We start from the raw sequence: 17,065 nt of genomic DNA, 5'->3' as shown, positions 1-17,065 counted from the left end.
GGATTTCAAAACTGTTTTATGTGGTGTTCTTGATTCTTGAATATACGGAAATAGCCTGTTTGGGGTAGTCAAAAGTGTTATAATCTTATTAGTCAAAAGTTGTTTGGGGCAGTCACTATAGCCAGCTACAAAAACTTACTCCTTTCTCAGAGTCATCATCGTCATCACACTCGTCTTCCTCGACAGATTCAGGCTTCACTTCTGCAGGCTTAGCCTTTGGCTTTTGAATCAGCCTTGACAACATTCGAAGCAGCAGCTCCAGCATTTCCTGAAATGTTTTGATGTAAAATAACATTGGAGATGAGATAACTACTTTTCAAAAGCAAGAAAACAAAGACAATAGTAGCATCCACAATGCATACCATTCGCAGGAACAGCAGCAGGAAGCCAGGAACCTCTTCTTCTGAGGAGTAGTGACACAACTATGTGAAGACTCTATGCATGCCTTCCTTGTCTCTTGTTGATCCATTAGAACCGGTGAAACCACTTCTTTTGTCGCCATGTAAGTTTCTCAAAGATTCAAAGTGATATCCTCTGTTCCTACCGGGTTTGAAGGTAAGGCAAGTCACTAGTTTCTTGAACGGTCCTTAAGCTTATCTGAGAAAAAGAAAAAAGAAAAATATCCAGTGATCTGAAAACAGAACTGTGAGATTAGATATTATTGTGTACAGGTTATGCCTAATGCTTACCCGCTTCTCCTCGTCTCCAGTCTCATGGTATCCACCATTAACCATTGTTTCCGCATCCGCTTTGCAAACAGGTGCAACAATATTTGGATTACTATGACGGTTCTCTTGTGATGAAGAGTCCATGAGGAAGCGTATACCACATCCTTTTATTTTGCAGCCAGTTTAGTTCAGCTAAGGGAAAATTATCTTGGTTCAGAGGGAAAAGACAATCAAATATAACCAAATGACTATCCATCTGAGGTGTAAAGAAGGCATCTCGACAGTCAGCGGAATCAAAGTGGTTGCTGCGTTTACTACTCAAGCGACATCCTAAGTTGATATCAATTACATATAACTCTGAAGACATGGATTCAGCATCAAGCACGACGCAAGCTTGATGTAACCGATGTCCGCACCACTAAAGAAATATGCAATGAGACGAAATAATGCTTGATCATCTTTGTTACTTAACCCATCGTACGTAGCCAACTCTTAATACAAAACATCATTGACTATATCTTCAACCATGGTTGCTTCGTTATCCCTAAACAAAGAAAGAAACATCATTCAGAGAATAAATACAAGATTCATGAAGTCGTTATCGTACCAGTTCCAAGAATAAAACCCGAGGATGTTAGCTACATCGGTCAACGCTCTCCGCCATTTTTGTATCTCATCCTCTGTTTTGGTTCGATAAGTGTTTTGGTCAAAGACGTTTCCGAATTCGCCACTCTGTTCCCTAACATGAAGAGGATCCAAACCGTAGAAAATAATCTGACCAAACTCTTCTCTACATTTCACAATCTCCGACAACTCGTTAAGGCATCAGCTAGAAGAAGCGTAGTTCTTGGAGAAGACGACAACGACGCCGTCACCGATAGAGACTTACGTTAAACATGACATGGGCCGTAAGCCCAATATAGAATAAATATTTTCCTGACTTTTATCTTCGGAACGAAAACCGCCGGTTCGTCAGCTGAACCAACTTCAACTTACTTTACCCCCTAGGATCTTTCAAAACCCTAGTTAGGTCTGTTCGTTCACCTTCATCTATGCTAAAGAAGTGTTTAGTGTAATGTCGCGAGTGAATATAATGGATGAAAGGAAAGCTAAAGGAATTTGTGTTAAGCGGCATGCAAGTAATTACTTAAGTGTAAGAGAGGATTTGATAAGCAAATTTCCTGACTCTTTGTTATCTGAGATGATCTCGTATCTTCCGACGACAAAGGATATTGTGAGGACTAGTGTTCTATCCAAGAGGTGGAAAAGTGTGTGGCTTTCGATTCCCAGGTTGCACTTAAACTCATTCGAGTTCCAAGATTTTAGTGCCTTTATGAGTTTTATGGACAAGTTCCTAGATATTTCTCTAGGGAACACAAGTTGGGATTGCACAGTCTTAGGCTAAGTATTCATTATAAGGATGCAAATGATCATTCTTGTGTCACGCGTTGGAAAGATTTCTTGGCTATGCCTCAACTTAAGCATCTTGATGTCGAGTGCCTTCTTGTGAATCGTGAGTGTTTTCAAGTGACGTCCCTAAGGGCATCTCCAACCCACCTCTATATTTGCTTTTTAACTCTATTTTAAAGTAAAATCCATTCCAACCCAACTCTATTTCTACCTCTATAATAGAGATCTCTATTTTTTCCTCTATATATAGAGGAACTCTATTTTTTCCTCTATAATAGAGTTGAACTTTTTTATTTATAAATTGGTCCTTGAACTTTTAACACTTTTATATTTATGATCAAAATAAATAAAATATATATACCAATAGTTTAATAATAATTTAAATATATATTTAAATAGTTTAATAATAATTTAAATATTTTAATAATAATTTAATTTGTATATTAATAGGATAATTGATTATAAAGTTAAATTTGACTAATTTTAATATTTTGGTTTAAAATTTTTTAAGATTTTCGTATTAAAAAATTTTAAAGGTTTTTGTATAGAAAAATATTTTTAAAATTTGAGACTATTATTTGCAAAAGAAAATTTATATAAAATCTTATTAAATATAAATAACTTAAATATTTTAGTTTTTATTCATGCCATAACATTATTTTTAATACAACAAAGAGTAATTATTTAATATTCTGGTAAATTACTTCCGGATCCACCAATATCCCTAAAAATTTGTCCAATCGAATTATTTAATACAACAAAGACTAATTATTTAATATTCTGGTAATATTTATGAATGTTAAAAATTTAAATAATATCATAATTTTATGAAAGTTTCACAAATACTAAAATAAATGGGTTAGTTTGCAACTTTTATAAGTAAAAGGTATTAACAGTAAAATAAAAAAGGAATCTCTATGGAATATTCTTTTTTAGAGGAAAAAATATAGATATCCGTTAGAGCAAAAGTCACCTCTATTATAGAGTTCCTCTATTTTAGAGGTAAAAATAGAGAAAACCATTGGAGATGGTCTAAGCCTTAATATATGTGAGAAACTCCTTTACTTAAGACTCCATCGGGTTCATCTAGGTAGGTTTGTGGTGGCTTCTTCATTACCCTGTCTCAAGACTATGCGTTTAGATTATTGTTTCTATCCCAATGAGGCGAATCTAGAGTCGCTTATCTCATCTTGCCCTGTTCTTGAAGATTTGAGCATTCTCAGAAGGTTCCATGATAATATAACGGGTTTACGAGTGCACTCTCAGACATTAACCAGATTCACTATAAAAATGGTTGGGTTTGATAATGATGATGATGATCATGATGATGATGATGATAAAGAAAACATAAGGCTTGTGATTGATGCCCCTAGACTCAAATATTTGAGTTTCGTAGATTATGATTATGATTGTAAGACGACCATAATCAATTCTAGTTCCTTAACCAAGGTCAATATTCTTGGCGATTTTCAAGTGAGGGATGATGAAGTTGCCCGTAACTTTTTCACCAGTATCTCGATAGCTAGGGATATGAAGATCTCTGTCAAGGCTTTCGCGGTAATACCTATATATCTAATGCTTTTACATGAATTTTTTGGTTCTCCAATATTCTAATACCTATATATATAGGGTGAATTACTCAAATGTTACTCATTTTAGGTAATATTACCAGAATCTACAAAAAACTTTTTTATTACTAGAATGTTTCGGGTATTTTCAAAATACCCAGCGTGCCCCTGTTTTATGTTACCGGAAAAAACGTTATTACAAAAATGCCATTGCCACGTCAGACGCCACGTCAGAAATCGCTGACGTGTACCATAACTCAGCCGTAACGCGATACAGAGTATGTTGCGGCTGAATTATAGGTATGTTGCGGCTGAGTTACTCAAAAAAACATTTGAGTAAGAGCGGACGGCTGACTTATGAAAATCTGGCTGAGTTACGCTTATAAGTCAGCCAAGAGTTATGGCTGACTTATTAAATTTGGCTGAGTTATGCGCATAACTCAGCTGTAGTAATGGCTGAGTTTTCACCTGATGGTTGAGTTGTCAAGATTTTGGCTGAGTTATCGCTACGACACGGTTGAGTTGTCAAAATTTTGACTGAGTTATCACAACGGCACGGCTGAGTTGCCATTTTCCGACTGGCTGAGTTATGAAAAATGGCTGACTTATGAGATGTAGTTACGGCTGAGTTATGGTAAAAAAACTATAACTCAGCCGTAATAGGCTGACTTATCGACAAGTCAGCCGTTTGACGGCTGACTTATTGGCAAAAGATTAATTACTAGAATGTTTTTCAGTTACGGCTGACTTATCAAACGATACGGCTGAGTTACATATTTTCAGTTCATGAAGCGGCTGAGTTTGGCAGCAATTTTTTTTGCTTTTTAATTACTGTAATATTTTTCGTGTTGTGGCTGAGTTTTAGTTACGCTGAGTTATGGTATTGTTTCATGGCTGATTTGCCACGTCGGATGCAGCATCCATGTCAGCATTCCATGTCATCATCTTTTTCTCCGGAAATACGAAACGTCGTTCGACTCTGGTTCTTCAACTGGTTAATAAGTGAACTATTTTTCCTTCTTATTCACCTTGTTCTTCTACTTCTTCTTCACTTTCTTCTTCACACCTTGTTCTTCTACTTTTGTTCTTCTCCACCTTGTTCTTCATTATATTTCATGGATCCAGTGCCGGTACTAGTTGTGTCCGGTAATTGGATAAAGACACAGAGATATGTATTTAACTCCGACGAGAGAGGGTGTATAGTTGTGCAGATAGATGGAGGCACAACATACGACAAGCTTGTTAAGCTTGTTCTTGAAGACTACGGATTGGACTCGTTTAGACATGAGCTAAAGCTGAGCTACATGTTCTCGAACAGGGCAATGAAACATATGGCGCATGATACTCCACCAGTTTTTGTCTCCAATGATCGACAGTTGCAATGTTTTTTGGGTCTATGGAAAACCGATCAGCTACGTCTCTGTGTAGAGTTTTCGGCGAAAGAGTCTACAGAAACTAGTGGAGCTAGAGGAAGTATGATTCGGCGAAGCAGAGACTCGAAAGCAGAATCTACCCCCGAAGTGTGCGGTGGGGGATTTGAAGGCACTTGTTTTGATTATGGTAAGATTGTTGACAAAGAAAACGAAGAAGAAGCTGTTGAAGTAGCATCTGACGAAGAAGAAGACGATGAATTTTCAACCCGATTTGATGTTTTCGACGACTCCGATGGTGAGTCATCTGATGACGAGAAGTTTTCTGTATTGGGCGGGCCTCATAGTACAGTGGAAGACCCACCTACTCCGCCTCCTCAGAAGAAAGCTCATAGAGATGATAACTTTGCCGGATTGAAGATGAATCCGGAGGCTATTAGGTTGGAGGTGTCAACGCTAAAAATTGCTGTAGGACAACGATACAGTAGCAAAAAGCAGTTCAGGAATCACGTGAAACTTATTTCGGTTAGGGATGGATTTGATTTTAATGTACCAGTCTCAAATCCGAGACAAGTGGTTTTTAGGTGTTGGGCTAAAGGATGTATTTGGAGAGTTCGTGCATCTGTACAAGGGGATGACCCGGATTTTCATGTTCGTGTATACGATTCGGAACACACATGTTCTGTGACGGAACGTTCTACTAGATGCCGTCAATCAACAGCTGATGTACTGGCAGGTCTTTACAGGGACTATCTTGGTGATCTTGGTCCGGATGTTAAACCTAAAAGTGTCGGAGTCATTTTCAATAAGCAATTTAGTCTAAAGGTAATTACTATGTTTCGACTGACTTATTGATAATAATGGTTGAGTTATAGGTATGTATAGGCTGAGTTAATTATTGATAACAATGGCTGAGTTATAGGTATGTATAGGCTGAATTATTTACATTTTACGGCTCATTTATTGATTATTTAAGGCTGACTTATTCGAATGTATCGGCTGAGTTATTTATATATTATGGCTGATTTATTAATTTGTTGGTGTCGACAGATGGGTTATTGGAAGGCATATCGAACGCTGCTGAATGCAAGGCAGATCCATCAGGGAACTCCTGAGGAAAGTTTTAGCGAGTTGCCTTCTTACATATTCAAGTTAAAAAGGGAAAATCCGGGTACAGTCACGCGTCTTCAAAGAGGTGATGAAGATAGATTCAAATATGTTTTTATTGCTTTTGGTGCGAGTATTGCTGGGTTTGCTTTCATGCGCAAAGTTGTTGTTGTCGACGGAACGTTTCTCCATGGTATTTACAAAGGGACACTTCTAACAGCCCTAGCTCAGGATGGTAACTTTCAAATTTTCCCATTAGCTTTCGCTGTTGTTGACACTGAAAATGATGAGTCTTGGCGTTGGTTCTTTACACAACTCAAAGTTGCCATTCCAGACGAAAAGGATCTTGCGGTAATCTCCGACAGACATCAGTCAATAGGGAAAGCGATTCGTCAAGTGTATCCATTGGCTTCACGTGGAATTTGCACTTACCATTTGTATAAGAACATCTTGGTGAAGTTCAAAGGAAAACATTTGTTCCCTCTGGTGAAAAAAGCGGCAAAGTGTTTTAGGCTAACTGATTTTAATGAGGCTTTCAATGAGATTGAAGCACGTCATCCCGAACTACATGGATACCTCCAACGAGCTGGTGTCCGAATGTGGGCGCGTGTTCATTTCCCGGGTGAAAGGTACAATTTAATGATAACGAATATTGCAGAATCAATGAACCATGCACTGTCAAATGCTAGATGTCTTCCCATAGTTCAACTTCTAGAATCGATACGAGATATGATGACCAGATGGTTTTCTGAACGGAGAGAGGATGCGAAATCGCAGCAAACAACGCTCACTCGAGGTGTTGAGAAACTATTACAGGTAATTTTACATAAGTCACTCGTCAATGTTGATAACTCAGCCGTAACAGTTACCATATCTCTGCCGTAATTGTTTCCTTATCTCAGCCATTACCATTATAGTTTCCATAACTCAGCCATTGTTGTTTCAATAACTCAGCCATAATTGTTTTCATAACTCAGCCTAAAGCGTTTTGTTTTTTGTTCTACTCCCTTATAGGACCGTGTCACCGGAGCAAGACTTATGGAGGTACAAACGATTGATGCTGTACGTGTTCAAGTGAAATATGGATCATCTTTGCATGTTGTAAATTCAGAAATAAAAAGTTGCACATGCTGTCGTTTCGACCACGAGAAAATACCATGCATCCATGCAATCGCAGCTGCAGAGCATATGGATGTGTCTCGTATATCCATGTGCGATACGAAATTTAGGAGTGTCGATTTGGTTAACGGATGGGCTGGTTCAATCATGCCTCCAGATGAATCATTCCCTGCTCCTGAAATTGTGGATAATCAGAAGTGCTTGCCTCCGATTGTTGTGAACCAGCCAGGAAGACCAAAGAAGCGTAGGATTAAATCATCTTTGGAAGTTGCCACTGAAAATAAACGCCCTAGGAAGCAACACGCATGTTCGCGATGTAAGCAAGTTGGGCACAATGCGAAAACTTGTGCTCTATAGTTTATATTGTGTTATTACTCATCTGTCAAAGTATTATTACTTTATTTTGTGGCATTACTCATCTGTCAAGTAGTATAACTCTGTCATAACACACTATAACTCAGCCATAACACACTATAACTCAGCCATCACATGAATCGACGATATATTTCATCCTGTATCATGATAACTCAGTCGTAATAAACTATAACTCAGCCATATAATCAGTCGTATAAATCAGTCGTTTGATTGTTTCTTTGATAACTCAGTCATGACATGAATCGACTATATATTTCGTTTTCCCGTAAAAGCTATAACTCAGCCGTAAATTTTATAACTCAGCCATGACATTAAACTTCACTAAAATCGTTTTGATTAGTTTCCATTACACTTCATCCAAACAACAACAAAAAATATATATAATAACAACGCCTAAACGAGAGATCTCTGGTCGGGGGAGCCCGATCGAAAAGTTTTGCCACCAACCCTCTAGCGTTCTGGACGGTCCTGCAATCGCAGAACGGGAGCTGGGCCAGATATGTCAGTCTCCAATGGTTCCTCCACTGCGAGTTCGTTCACCGCAATTCGACAGAAATCTCGTACCCGTTGTAAGCACCCGTATCTCAAAAATAAATAGGAAGACACATACCGGAACTCGAAGACGAGACGGCTTAGACGGAAACGAACAAGACCAGCGCCGACGAAGAGAAGAAAGAGCGAATGAGGATATCGAGCGAGGACGGCGAGAGATGACGGCGGGAGAGTAGAAAAAGACAGATTATCGCCGGCGCAATTAGGGTTAGATTTCGCCGACAATAAGGACAGAGAGTTTTTTTTTTCCGCGGTTTAAAAACCGTTCACTTTCCCTCTCATTGTAACTGTCGATGCTGGAAAGATAACTCAGCAGTCATAAACGGTATCTCAGCCAACCCTCAAATTAGAATGATTAAATAACCGACTAAACCGAACCAAACCGAAAAAATAATTTTTCCCAATTTGGTATTTTTGTATTGGTATGTTTGCCTAATTTTCTTATATTCGGCTTATTTCGGTTATATTATGCTAATCTACCTAATTACAATATATTTTGGGTTATTTATTGTTAGATATTCATCTAACCGACCAATAACCGGAAATAACCAAAAATTAATTTCAAAATTTTAAAATTTTTTTAAAAAAATTATTTTCAAAATGGTTCAACCATAAGTATATCCATATTACCACCTTAATCCAAACACATTATATCCAAAACCAAACTGTTATATTAAAAACAAATAATGTTACCTCATCTAACTCTAAACCCTAAACCCTAACCCTAACCCTAACTCCTAAACAACATGTTTTGGTATGTTTGACACATTTTGATCAGAATGTGTAAAAATCACTCTTTTTGTCTATAATTATTATTTTTATTGGTTATAATAATAGTAATATTCATTTTGCCACTCTAAATTTTAATTTTGAGTTATAATAACCTTATTTTACAAATATCTCATAACTCAGCCGTTTAAGTCAATAACCCAGCCACTACTTAGTCAAATTACTGGCCCCTTCTTTAATAATAAATAAAAATACATGACAAATTTGAATTCAAATTTTTGAATTTATTTTTAATAATAAATCGTTTAAAATATTTTTATTAGCGTATGGATGATAACAAGAAACATAATTATTGTTTGCGTCTCCCCAACAACCCTTTTTGCATTTCCGAGCGGGTATATAATAAATTAATAGGGTGGCCGTCGGATAACTCAGCCGTAAAACCATTATTATGGCCGTTGCATAAGTCAGCCATAACAAAGTTGTTAATTTAACTGACTATCCTAAGTCAGTTGTGTAAAGAACACAACTCAGCCTTCAAGTATATTACTGTCAAACGACGTCGTTCGATATATTGTTTTAGTATAAATTAAGGGATTTGGTGTGATTTATTGCTTCAGTAATCGAGATCGAGTCAAGATGATGGCAAATAGAGATATATACGGCGGCAACTCCAGGGCTGATGAGAAAACTGCTTCTGAAGCACTAGCTGAGGTAGATCTCTAGACTATCTGAAATCTCAAAGCATTATCTTAATATTGTGTTTGTGGAACTGTAGGAACTGAATCGTAATGAAATAAATATGAAAATGAGGTACGGCGAAATCCGGAGGCGAGACAAGGGCGTTCCAATCGGGTGTAATTGCGGTGCGGTGCTTCTCGTTGCCACTTCTAATGATCCTACCACGAGAGGAGAACGTTATTTCAGTTGCCCGTATGACATCACAGATGTAAAGATTTTTGTACTCTTATTGTTGAGTTTTGTGTTCTGTTTCTGACTTTTTTTTTAGTCTAATATGAATTATGTACTATTTGTAAGGGTCCCGGTCAAGGCTGCGGTTTCAGGAAGTGGTGGACTGATGCAGTGCGCGAAGAGTTTAGGGTTACTCAGGAGGAGAAGAATGAGATGAAGCAGGACTTGGATGCAACCAAGAAGCGCATCGAGATTCAAGAAGAAATGATCTTGTATTTGGAAAAGAAATATGACGCGCTGGAGAAGAAGTTTGAGAGCTTGAACAAGTATCTGTGAGATTAGTCAAGCTCCGTTGTTTTTTTTTTTTTTTTTGGAATTGATATGAACTTTCTAAGTTGTGGTGTTTTATCAATCTATTTTAATAACTCAGTCATGATTAATTATAACTCAGTCATCATTAATTATAACTCAGCCGTCATAGACGATATCTCAGCCAACCCTCAAACTAGAATGACTAAATAACCGACTTAACCGAACCGATCGATAAAATAAATTTTCCAATTTGATATTTTTGAATTGGTATGTTTGGTTTATTTTGGATATATTCGGCTTAATTTCGGTTATATTAGGCTAATCTACTTTATTACAATATATTTTGGGTTATTTATTAGAATGTCTAAATAACCGACTAAACCGAACATAAAATAAATTTTCCAATTTGATATTTTTGAATTGGTATGTTTAATTAATTTCGGATATATTCGGCTTAATTTCTGTTATATTAGGCTAATCTACTTAATTATAATATATTTTGGGTTATTTATGGTTAGATATTAATATAACCGACCCATAACCGAAATAACCAAATATTTTTTGATTTTTTAAAAAAATATTCAAATAGTAATAATATTATTATATCCATATTACCACCTTAAACTATACACATTAAAACACATTAGAACCAAATCCAAAAATCAAATAATCTGAACCCTACATCTCAAACCCTAAACCCCAACCCTAACCCTAACCCTAACCCCTAAACGTCATGTGTTGTATGTTTTACACATCCTTGGTGAGAATGTGTAAAAATCAATCTTTCTCTATAATTATTACTTTTTATTGGTTATAATAATTGTAATATTCATAATTCAATTTTACATTTAAATGTTGAGTTATAATAATGTAAATTTACAAATATTTTATAAGTCAGCCGTGTAAGTCAATAACTCAGCCATCACTTAGTCAATTTGTCGGAATTTTAAGATTTTTTATTCGAATTTTGAGTTCAATTTTTTAATTATTTTGTATAATATATTCTGAAAAAACTAACTTTATAAATTGATTACGCGTGTGGATCTGAGCAGGCACAGAATTATTGTTTGGGCTTCCCCAACAACACTTTTAGTAATATCGAGGCACGGCACGAAAGACTAAACGAAGCCGTACAAGTTCATAACTCAGCCATAACTCACTCATCCGTACGAAGTAGATAACTCAGCCGTTCGAAATATATAACTCAGCCATAACATATATGTTTATTCAATATTTAATTATAACTCAGCCGTGTGAAGTACATAACTCAGCCGTAACATTGAAAAGATACTAAACAAAGAACTTTCTTATCCAAGTACAATTCCTACCAAAAGAAATCCAGATGTTTTTTTACATATCCAAGTACAATTCCTACCAAAAGAAATCCAAAGGTTTTTTTACATATCCAAAGTGCAATTCCTACCTACCAAAAGAAATACAAATGTTTTTTACGTGAACTGATTCATAAAATCAGATGACTCATAGAAGATTTCTGCTGCCATTTTAACACGTATACCCTGGATGTTTTGATCACAGATTCCATCGAAAGACACACCAAGCGCTAGACATTCTATAAACTTTAAAGCGTACACGCCACAGTCACCAACCTGTACGTTTTGAGGGACCTTGGAGACTGTCCTCCTCCTGAAGGTAAACTGTTTGTAAGTAGGTGTACGAATTTCGTGAGGAACGTTCGCGTTCATCATTGCTGGAATCATCCGCGTAAACGCCCTACAAGCATTCAGCATTCTAAGCTCACTCTCTCCGGTTACTTGTCCCACGATGCTATCATAGCAATCAATATGCCTTCTGTTGAGATCCACGTGCAGCGCCACCCAGTGATCGCCTCCAATTTGTGGAGCAATGTACAGGTGATCCACATCTTCTATCCACTTCAAATTAGTTTGTTCATCTGATGGAATCAAACATTTAACTAATTCTTCATAACAATTGCCAGTCATTGTAAAAAACTTGGGTTCGGACTTGAACAACGGATAATGACGGTGAACCATTTCACTGGTGAACCACGGGTCTATAAACGCAATGCGTTTGTTGTGGAATGGGAAGGGATCTCGTTTGTACCTACACCTAAGGACTCTCATAAACGCGCCCAAGTGCTGTACAACAGAAAACTGAGTAGTAAACAACAACGCAGCCATAATGTAATATAAGTCAGACAACGACAACAATAACTAAGACATTAAGATAAACTTACTTCATCAGTAACCCACCCATATTTACCATATTCTTCTGGCTTCACTGGCCATTCCTTTCGTTCGGTCATTAGCACCCTATAGAATTCAATTTCCATTCCGCCTTTGCCTAACGGGATATTCCTAACAAACAAATAAACACAAGTTAATATAATGTTAACAAGCTGTTATTAACTTGTTAAGCAAAAGGGTCTAAAGGGTCATACTCGGCTTTCTTTAGGTACTCCAAAAGTTTCTGCAACTTCACCGGATCAACAGGTGCCAGAGGATCATATATTCCAGGTCCAGGTGAACAGTTCTTCCTCATGCACGTCAGTCCGTTGTCTCCAATATTAGGGAAAATCCAGCTTGGATGATCTTGTTGTGTATTCAATGCACTCCCATCCGCTGACAGCTTAACACTCTCCAGCCTTAAAGCTTTAATTCTATCAAGCCTAATCTTTTCCTCCTCATCATCCTCAGATTCAGGTTCAAGTGAGTCGGCTTCAGCAAAATACTCGTCTGTAATATCTTCTGCACCAGCTTCTGCACCAGCTTCTGAACCTCCAGGTAGTACAAATTTCAACGGCTTAACACCAGCAGCCACAACAGCAGCAGTAGGATTTGTAGGCGCCCTACCTCTACCTCTACCTCTACCTGTACCTCTACCTGTACCTCTACCTCTACCTCTACCTCTACCTCCACCTCTACCTCCAGCCGCAGCTACTTCTTTAGCCTGCTTTGCCGCAGCTACTTCTTTGGGCTTCTTTAACGCAGCTACTTCTTTGGCCTTCTCTGCCGCCTCTAACTCTTTGGCCTCCTCTGCCGCCTCTAACTCTTTAACATTTCTCCTCGTGGAAGGCCGTCTTTTCGTATCAGCTGGTCTCTTAGTAGCTGGAGACTTCTTAGCATCTGGAGAAGTCAAATAGTTCTTTTCCTGTATATTAAAATTATAATAACTCAGCCTAAATATTCTGAAAAATCAGCCATAAAACAAAAATGAATCAGACGTTACCTTCTCTCCCGCCTCTAACTCTTTGGCCTTCTCTAACGCCTCTAACTCTTTGGCATTTCTCCTCGTGGAAGGCCCTGTTTTCGTATCAGCTGGTTTCTTAGCAGCTGGAGACTTCTTAGGAGAAGTCAAAGAGTTCTTTTCCTGTATATCATAGCGAAGACAATTAAAATTATAATAACTCAGCCTAAACATTCTGAAACATCAGCCATAAAACAAAGATAAACCAGACATTACCGGCTCTCCCGCCTCTAACTCTTTGGCCTTCTCTGACGCCTCTAACTCTTTGGCATTTCTCCTCGTGGAAGGCCCTATTTTCGTATCAGCTGGTTTCTTAGCATCTGGAGACTTCTTAGGAGAAGTCAAAGAGTTCTTTTCCTGTATATCATAGCGAAGACAATTGAAATTATAATAACTCAGCCTAAACATTCTGAAAAATCAGCCATAAAACAAAGATAAACCAGACATTACCGGAACTTTTGGTGGACCTTTTGATGTCTGAAGTTCCTGTCCATGTCCCAGGTTATTTATTTCCTGTCCCATTTTTAAAGTCTGGTCAGTCGTGCTCTTTGAAAGCACGAGCTCTTTCATCTGTTTGAGGTCCGTCTCAAAAGATCCAAGCCTGGTTTCAATCCTTTCATCCATCTTCTTCTCCAGATTCGCCGATACATTTTCAATGTTCCTATCAACGGTGTCAAACCTTGTGTATAACTTAGAGATCAATTCGTAGAGATCATCTTCCCCAGCATCTTCCTCCTCACTTACCTTTTTTCCTTTCTTCTTCCTCTCCTGTGCAACTCCTTCACTAGTTTCCTGACTGTTGGAAACTTTCATCTTCTGAACTTTCCGCTTCTTTGCGGGAGGAGATTCAGACTTAACAACTGCTTCAGCTTTCTTTTTCTTTTTCTTCTTATCACTCCCCTTAACATCCCAAAAACCTTTAACAAACGTATTCAGATGTATGCCTTCGATCAGGCGATCGATTGCTGGGTCGTCTTCTTCTTCTGGCCACGAATGAAATAGCTCGCAGCCATTTTCCTTCATAACCATATTAATCACACGCAGCTGTAACATATCAGTAAGTTTTAACTCAGTCATTACTAATGAAAGCATAAATCAGTCATTACTAAAACATAACTCAGCCAACACTAAAGCATAAATCATCCATTACTAAAACATAACTCAGCCGTTACTAAACAATAACTCAGCCATAACTACATCATAACTCATCCATTACTAAACAATCACTCAACCAGATATAAACCTTACCTCACCAAGCGCTTTGATCTCTTCAGCAATTGCGGTTTCCAGCGATGAACGTGTACGGTTTCCACCCCATTGAAGCATCGGTATGCCACCATCATTAGCTGATGCATTCCCAAACCGTTCTCCAAAGCATTTGATGGACTCATACGCCCAAGCCTGTAACACGGGTGTAAACCCACTGAGGGTGTACGACTTTCCCGTAGGGTTCAACATCTTTATGGAATCAACAAGAGCTTCAAATGCTGACCGACCCCACGGATACGTCTTCATTGCTTCATCATCAAAAACTCTTTTGGCACTTTCATATGGAATTCTAGAGTTATGATGCAAACCATAAAGTCCAATGTGTTGAAGAAGCAACAGCCCCAACCATTTACGATGATCAAGGTTAACCCATCCCCGGCACACTCTTAATGCTTCCCTGAGTTCAAGTAGCGTTGGACCTGCCCCACCAGGCACTTTCAAAAGTCTGAAGAAATCTTTGTGTTCCTCTTCAAGTTCAAACCGTTCAGTAGGCATTGGGTCTATGTTTAACCCCGTCAGAAAATGAAACTCATTCAACCCAAACCTGATAGGTTGACCGCCGACCACAAACCAAAGCTCCTTCTTATGTACCCTTAACTGGTTACATAGTAGGAAATGAACAACCTTACCAGACCAGACGAATTGGCTATCAACTAGCTTAGAGATTATTCCAATAGGTACTTTCTTTGTTTCTTCCCACGCATCCAGTCCTATTGATTCCCTAATCTGAGGGAATTCTTTCATCCTGAAATTTGTGTTTATATCTCTAGACTCTATTTTAGCATATAGTCTTGGGGGGGTAATCCCTTGCTTGTTCTTCAGAAGAAATAATCACCATCGACATCTGTTATAGTTCATAAGTAAATCATAAAATGAATCAGCCATAACATAAAACAAACTCATACACAAAGCATAACATAACTCAGCCACAAACACATAACTCAGATCTAAAGCACAAAATATCTCAGTCACAACTCATCCGTCAGCAAAATAAAACAAACAGTAAATCAGCAATCGAATCGAATAAATCTAACAAATCAGCCATAAACCCTAAAATAACTGAGCCGCAACATAAAACAAAAAGTAAATCAGCCATCGAATCGAATAGATCTAACAAATCAGCCGTCATTAACAACGGCGACAATCAGCGGTAAATCATCAAAAAAACCCACATTCAGCCGGAAAACTCGAAACTAAACAGTCGACACATACCGGATAGACGAAGACGAAGAAGACGAAGAAGACGAAGAGAAAGAGAGAGCCAATTGAAGAAAGAGAGTGCGACGACGAAGAAAGACGGTGAGAGATGACAGTGAGAGATGACGGCGAGAGATGACGGCGGGAGATTGACGGCAAGAGAGTGGACAATGACAGTATCGCCGGCGGCGAGAGACGAGAGTTTCGATAATTTTTTTTTCTCGCGGTTTGTGAATAGTTAAAACTATTCACTTTCCCTCTCTTTGATATAAACGAGAGAAAACAAAACTGTGGATCTTAAAAAAACTGCTTAATGACGTGTTAATTCATATCTGATGTGTATTTTAATTTGTTGATGTGTATTTTTTTTTTTTTTTTACTCAAATTGGGAAAACAAAACCCAAGGGGTAAATTGTAATTACACCCAGGGCACTAAACATTCTAGTAATTTTCAAATGATTTATAGATTTGAGTAATAAACCAACTTTTGGATAACATTTGAGTAATTCTTTCATATATATATCTAATGCTCTTGCAGTTCATCAATAAGTTTGTGCCATTATCACAATTTTGCAACTTGTCTTGTTTGGAAATAGAGCTTTATTCGTTCGACCTGAAAAAGCTGCTAACGTTTCTTGAAAGCTTTCCGAATCTTAAATCCTTAATCTTGGTAATAATTAATGACCCTAGAGTTTTTACGTACAGTTTATAATTAAGAAACGCATGTGTTAAGTGTTATCAAGATATTCATATTGATGTTGTGTGGGTGTGTTACTACAGGGTTTAGTATGGTTCCCTGGGAAAAGAATAAGACTTTCATCATCGGTGTTTGTTGTCATCGCTTGATTTTGTAGAGGTGAAAAGCAGATACGAGGAGGATGATTTTATTACAATGGAAGTAGCAAAGTACTTTGTAGCGAATTCAGTAGTACTCAAGAAATTTATTTTGTCTTTCAGTTCTTCCTTGCTTAAAAAAGATTCCACCGTTTTAAGTGACATTCTTGCATGGCCAAAGCGGTCTTCCTCATGTAAAATCATAGTTAATCCGTTAAAATGATTTTTTCAGTCTTATTATATATCTATTACTATATTTATATGATTATTTATTTATTTATGGTTGGATTTCGAATTTTGCCCATTCTATTTTATACTATATCATATCGTTTATGAGATTTGGACATATCGCATTGATAATGTTTGAGGATTCCAAATCTGTTTTTTCTTCATCAATCATCGTAAAACATTGACTTTG

At 37.6% G+C, this 17,065-nt stretch overlaps 1 pseudogene; it reads left to right on the top strand.

The window, feature by feature from the left end:
- Positions 1-1,761: 1,761 nt before the first annotated feature.
- Positions 1,762-16,870, top strand: LOC109131126 (putative FBD-associated F-box protein At5g22720; annotated as a pseudogene).
- The last annotated feature ends 195 nt before the right edge of the window (positions 16,871-17,065 follow it).

The sequence above is a fragment of the Camelina sativa genome, chromosome 20 (assembly GCF_030686135.1).
Source record: "Camelina sativa cultivar CO46 ecotype springtype chromosome 20, ASM3068613v1".
NCBI lineage: Eukaryota > Viridiplantae > Streptophyta > Magnoliopsida > Brassicales > Brassicaceae > Camelina > Camelina sativa.
Note: the sequence above shows the minus strand (reverse complement) of the source record. Positions and strands in the feature narration are given on the sequence as shown.